Below are 6000 nucleotides of genomic sequence, written 5' to 3' on the forward strand. Positions count from 1 at the left end.
TGGTTGACAAATTATGAAAGGCTTCATATCAATTCTAAACCCATCTAGTCTACAGAGTCATCCTTTCATCGACAGTCAGATGGCACTATTCGAACTATATTCCAGCCTCCACGGAATTCTACAAGCACTGCTCCTATCTTTTAGCCACTGATGATTACTTCTGTTGATGAGGAACAGGAAAATATCCATTTCCATTCTATTGCTGCAAAGGGATAACACGTCTATCCTAGAAAGATAGATGGTCATTTATTTTGGGATGTTCCTGGATCAGGTCTATATAATCCCGACAGTGAGTGTGAGAATAAAGATTGGGACGGAGACTATGATTGTTCTTTGGCTCCAAGATATTGGGAAAAACTATAGCGCCGTTCTCATTCTCGCTGTAAACACTATAAACCCATAAGAGACTCATCTCCTGATTCTGGCCCCTGGATCGAGATTAGAAAAGAAATTAAATAAAAAAATCTTTTGCTTATTTATGAGATGGCTTTAAAAACAATGAGGAGAGAAAGAGCCAAAGAAGGAACGTCGAATCCACCTCCACCTCCTCCTCCAGTGCTATCCCTTGTAGCTCCGTGTATGATGTTCTCACAAGAATCATATGACTAAAAAGTTTCCTCCCTTACGACATGGGATTGATCTTGTCATGAAAATTGCTTCCAAACCTTTTGTCAAACATTTTGGTGTAAATGCAGAAGGAAAATCTGTATCTCTCACTGCTGCTGAAGAAGTCCTTAATTGGCAGACACAAAATGCAAAAGCTCAAAATAGCTTCCTAAAGAAATTTGATTCAAACATTGATTTGGTAGTAAGCCAACTCAATTAATGAAAACTAAGGTTGACTCCTTAACCTTACAAGTCAATAACTGGCATGTTGAGCTTCAAACTCGGATCGCTCAACTTAATAAAGACCTGAGGACTCTTCTTCAACAAAAAGGTTTGGCCATAAATTTGATCAAAAGGAATCAGAGATTAAGAGGTTAAAAGCTCAAATTACCCAGATTGAAGCTAACCTCACATTTAAAAAGCGGACACCTCTTTTACAGCCTTCTTTCACGCACTTAAACCAAAATCCTTTTATTGTCCCCCTGCTAATCCTTCATACCCTGTGTCTTCATTTCACTCCCTATTCCCTACTAAGCCATTTTATCAACAACCACCTTTCTCTTCACCCTCTAGAACTCACCCTTCCTCCTCAATTGCTTAGCCTACATGCAATCTCTCCTCTTCTGAATCTATTGAAGAAGACAAATCTAATTAAATTTAATTTTAAAGAAATTATAATTATATCTTATCATTAGTATTCTTGTGAGATAATGTAAATGCCACAGCTCACTACATCAGCCATTAATTTAGGATTTAATTGCCAATTTTTTAGTTTAAGATGAAATTGTAAATTTTTTGAAAGTTTTTTATAATTTTTTTAAAATTTATAAGGTTTTTTTTATTCATAAAAAATATTCTTATTATTATTAATATAAAATTAATTTTAATTAACATATTATTAACACAAATATTTATAATATTCCCTTTTAAATAAAAATTACCAATGTACCTAAAATATTAATAAATCAAAATAATAATAATAATGAAATTAAAATAAATAAAATATTAGCATCTAATATCTTTTAAATCTTTAAATTTTATTCTAAAATTTTTAATATTCGTATAATAACTTGAAAATTGAATAATAATAATCTTGCATTAATTATCATTGAAAATTCAAACTCATTTAAAAAAATAAAGAGATTTGTAAATTCTACATATAAGCAATATTCCAGTAAAAATTTATTGTTATCCCAAGATGTAATATATTCAAATTTTTTTCCCAAAAAAAAAAAAAGCATAAATTTTCTTTAATCCTCTACTGTAATTTTTTCTTCTTGTCATATCGCATTATCCCGTCTCGTGTTGTAATACTGAAAATGTAGTGTTCTTGTGTTTTCAAATGTATTGTTCTTTATATATGTGGTCAAATTTTGTATTTTGTATTATGGAAAAAAAAATATATTAGAATAAAGAAAATTTAAATATTGAGTGAATTAATTTTATGATGTTTTTCAAATCAACTGATTAATTAATTGTATTGTATTGAATCAAAACATATTCTTTATGAATAAATTATCTTATAAAATTTAGGAAAAATTTTCAAAAAAAACCTGAACTATTAAAAAATTTTTATTATACCTTAACAAAAAAAATTATTAATTGAACTCTAAGTAATGGTTGACGTGGTAGGTTGATGTGCCAATTCAGGTATCTCACTAACGAGGATACTGTCTATGGAATATAATTATAGTTTTCTTAAAAATTTAAAATTTAACTAGTTTTTTTTTTTTTTAGTTAAGGGTAGAATTGCAAACTTTTTTAAAATTGTAGCTTTTTTATTAAGTAATTTTCCCTTATTTTTATTATCTAAATTAAGATAGAGTAAATTACTTTTATAGTACTTGAATTTAGGTATTATAATATAAAACTCTCTCAATTTCAATTTATAACATAAAATTACTCTAACTTTAATTTTATCATCGGTTTTCTAGTTATAACATATCCTTGAATAAAATGACTTAAATACACTAAATAATCAGCCCTTTCTTGAAGAATAAGAGAGGAAAGGGGGCATGGATATATATATTAAATTCCTTCCACATTAGTAAAATAACCAAGAAATATTATAATAATAAATTTTTTTTGCCTAAATCTGATTTATTAATGATCCTAAATACAAAATGTATTGTAGGACTCACCTTTTAAGTACATAAGTCTTATATGTTTATATTTTGAGTTCATAATTAACTGGGTGTAGATAAGAATTTTTTAAAAGGGTTTTTTTTCTTATTTTTATAATTTTTTAAAAGAGTTTTGCAGGTTAAAATTTAAATAACATTCTCACTATAACAATGTTAGAATTATGAGCAAAAATTTTACAACATTTATATATTGCTCCCATAAGCTTATAGCAATAATTTTTATATATTTGATAATAAAATTATTACTATTAAATCTATTTTTTTTTATAGTGCTTTTTATATTCTCGTAACTTTAGGAACCGCGAGCGTGTATATATATATAAAGGTTTAATTAAAGGGCACGTTTTATGTGCAATTGGGGTGGACGGAAACAATTACGTGTTCATGGTGGCATAGATTGTGGTTGATGGAGAGAATAAGAAGACTTGGGTTTGGTTTCAGAAGCTAATAGTGCTGATACATGTATAGAGATTGGGGAATGGAGCTGGAATCACTATAGTTTCTGACTTGCAGAAGGTATGCTTGCAATTTATTTCATTTTCTTTCATTCCATTTCTTTGTGCACACACATCTGTGTCTTAATGGTATTATGTTCTGTAGAGCTTATTATCTACTTAGTGACGAAGAAATTCCTGTGGCGGAGCACAGGTGGCGTGGTCGACACTCATTTTCGAACTGGAAGGAATTGTCTCGATGGATACCTTCACCATGCAACATTTCTTCTCTTGCTGGTATTCAAGATTTAAAATCAATAATAATAATTAAGGGACTAAAATTTACGGGTGAAAAGTTTTAGTTTTGAATACATGTGGTGTGGAAGAAAGGGTGCGTCATATCGAGTGTCCAATAATGGTGACCTAACACCTGCAGAATAAAGTCCAGATTCTTTAGCTAACAAAAAATAAAATTAAATGGGTCCTAAGTCAAAATATGATATGCATGTATGTATTGGCAAGTGGCAAGCAAGCCACATGATATCGGAAGCAGGTAGGGCGCTTGTCTTTTGTACCTTTTCTGCTTTCTAACCCTAACCCTAACCCTAATCGCAACCCTAACACAGTCTAGAACCCAATGGGGGCAATATTATCAGAATTCATGTGATAGTTCTCAGCCTTGTTTTAGAGTAAAATATTTTATTAAACACACTTTGAATTTGTTTCGCATTATTATTTAAATTATTATTGAAAATATTTTGTTATTCAGGTGGCAAATTGGAGTTGATATTCTGATGGTGTTGCGGTCAATTAAAAAAAAAGAATTTTTTGTATTTCAGAACAAGGTTAAACAATTATACATATAAGACGCATTACTGATGATAGAGCAGCCATCTCATGTCACATCAATTTAATTAAAAAAAAACTTCAAAACATGATTTCCTAAAAAAAATATGCTCATAATATTAATCAACTAATTTACACACAAGTTTATATATATATATAAAATAAAATCCTTAAACTTTATTAAGTTCCCCAACCTTCTATCATAGATTTCCCAATTACTTTAACGCTCTATTCTCTCTTTGCTCTTCCTCTTCACTTCTCTTTCTTCTATTTATCTCTTTACTCTATAAAGACCCTCTTTTCAGCAATCTTTCTCCGTCATGTCTCTATCTACTTTTTTCTTCCCATCTTGCTATCTCTCTCTAGTTTCTACTCTCTTTCTTATCTATTTACCAATACAAATAGGCAACCAAAGAAAATTACAATCCATAGACAATCCAAATCCTCCATAGACAATCCAAATCCAATCAAAATTTTACAAAACCATAAACAAGCCAAATTAATTATAATCACCATTTAACAATAGAGGTGGGTATGGGCACCATACATGAATTCCCTACATCAACATATGCACCATACAGATAAAAACAAAGCTCATAGGAGAAGTAGATCAATTCTAGGTGCCAAAAGACATAGCCAAATATAACCCATAATTAAAAGATCTAGAAACTATCTAAGACTAAAACAGAACAAGCAAGACATACTAAAGGATAGAAATAAACCCAATACACACACACACATGTATGATTCATCCACCAACTGTAACATCCTCACTTTAGCTAGTTGTACAGTCTACTGTTCCAGTGACCAATGTCGGTCCGGGCAGCTAGAATGTTTGAAATTTTAAATAGACTAGAGTGATGAGTTATAAAAAAACTAAATAATGCTCATAAAAATCAAGAAAAAATTTTAGAAATCAAATACACTAAGGTTAAATGAGTCGAAACCCTAGGGATGAGTAACCCATAGGGAAAGTGACGGTGAATGCCGTTAATAACCCTAGACCCGAGAGAAAAATTATAAAATAATTTTGAGGACTCTAGAGAAGGGTTATTGAGGTTCTTATGGCATTACAATGCCAAGGAAATACATAGAAAATTTTTTCTATCGGTACACACAATTTTGGCTTGTTAAGCCAAACGGAGGGCATTTTGGTCATTTTGTCTTTAGAGATGATTTTTGACTAACTTGTTCATTTATGTAATTGAATTATATGACATAAAATATGAACAAATATTGATGAAAAATTATTTAAAAATGAATAGGAAATGAAAGAAAAAAAAATGAAAATTATGGGAGTTATTACCTCATGCTTATGTAAGCATGAGGTAATTAAAAATGCAATGGCCAATCAAATTAAAGCAAGATAATGATAATACATTAAAAATAAAGAAAGGAGGCAGAATTCTAGAAAACAAAACAGCAGCCCTCTCTTCTTCTTCAAGCCGTCCCACATACCCTTCCTTACTCCACCATTAACAAACTTCTAAACCTCAATTTCCCTAGCTTTCTTCCACCAAAAACCCTAATTGTCAACACAAAAACTTGCTCTTTCATCTTGGTGAAGCTTTCGGGAGCAAAAAGAATTAAAAAGAAAGAGTTCTTGCAAGCTTAGCTCCCTAAGAGGTTAGTGACTTAAACTTATGTTTCTCTTCAAATTCATGTTGAATAAGGAAGATTGAGTGCAAAATTGCAAAGAATTTGATAAATATCTTGTGTATGCCCATCCCAAAATTTTGGGCAGCCTTTAACCTAGCAGAGTTTTGAAGATTTCTTAGAGTTAAATTGAAATTTGGCTGCCTTTAACATCAATACATTGCTTAGGACAATGGAAGGTATGGAAATGCATGACTTAGGGTTAGGGTTTGGGCATAAATTTGAGACCTTGATCATTTAATAGTGAAAGTAAGCTTTAATGGTCAATTAGTGACCATTTGGTTCTGTTTAAATAAAAAACGAAGTGTGTTGAG

This window comes from Hevea brasiliensis, chromosome 9 (assembly GCF_030052815.1).
Source record: "Hevea brasiliensis isolate MT/VB/25A 57/8 chromosome 9, ASM3005281v1, whole genome shotgun sequence".
NCBI classification, from domain to species: Eukaryota; Viridiplantae; Streptophyta; class Magnoliopsida; order Malpighiales; family Euphorbiaceae; genus Hevea; species Hevea brasiliensis.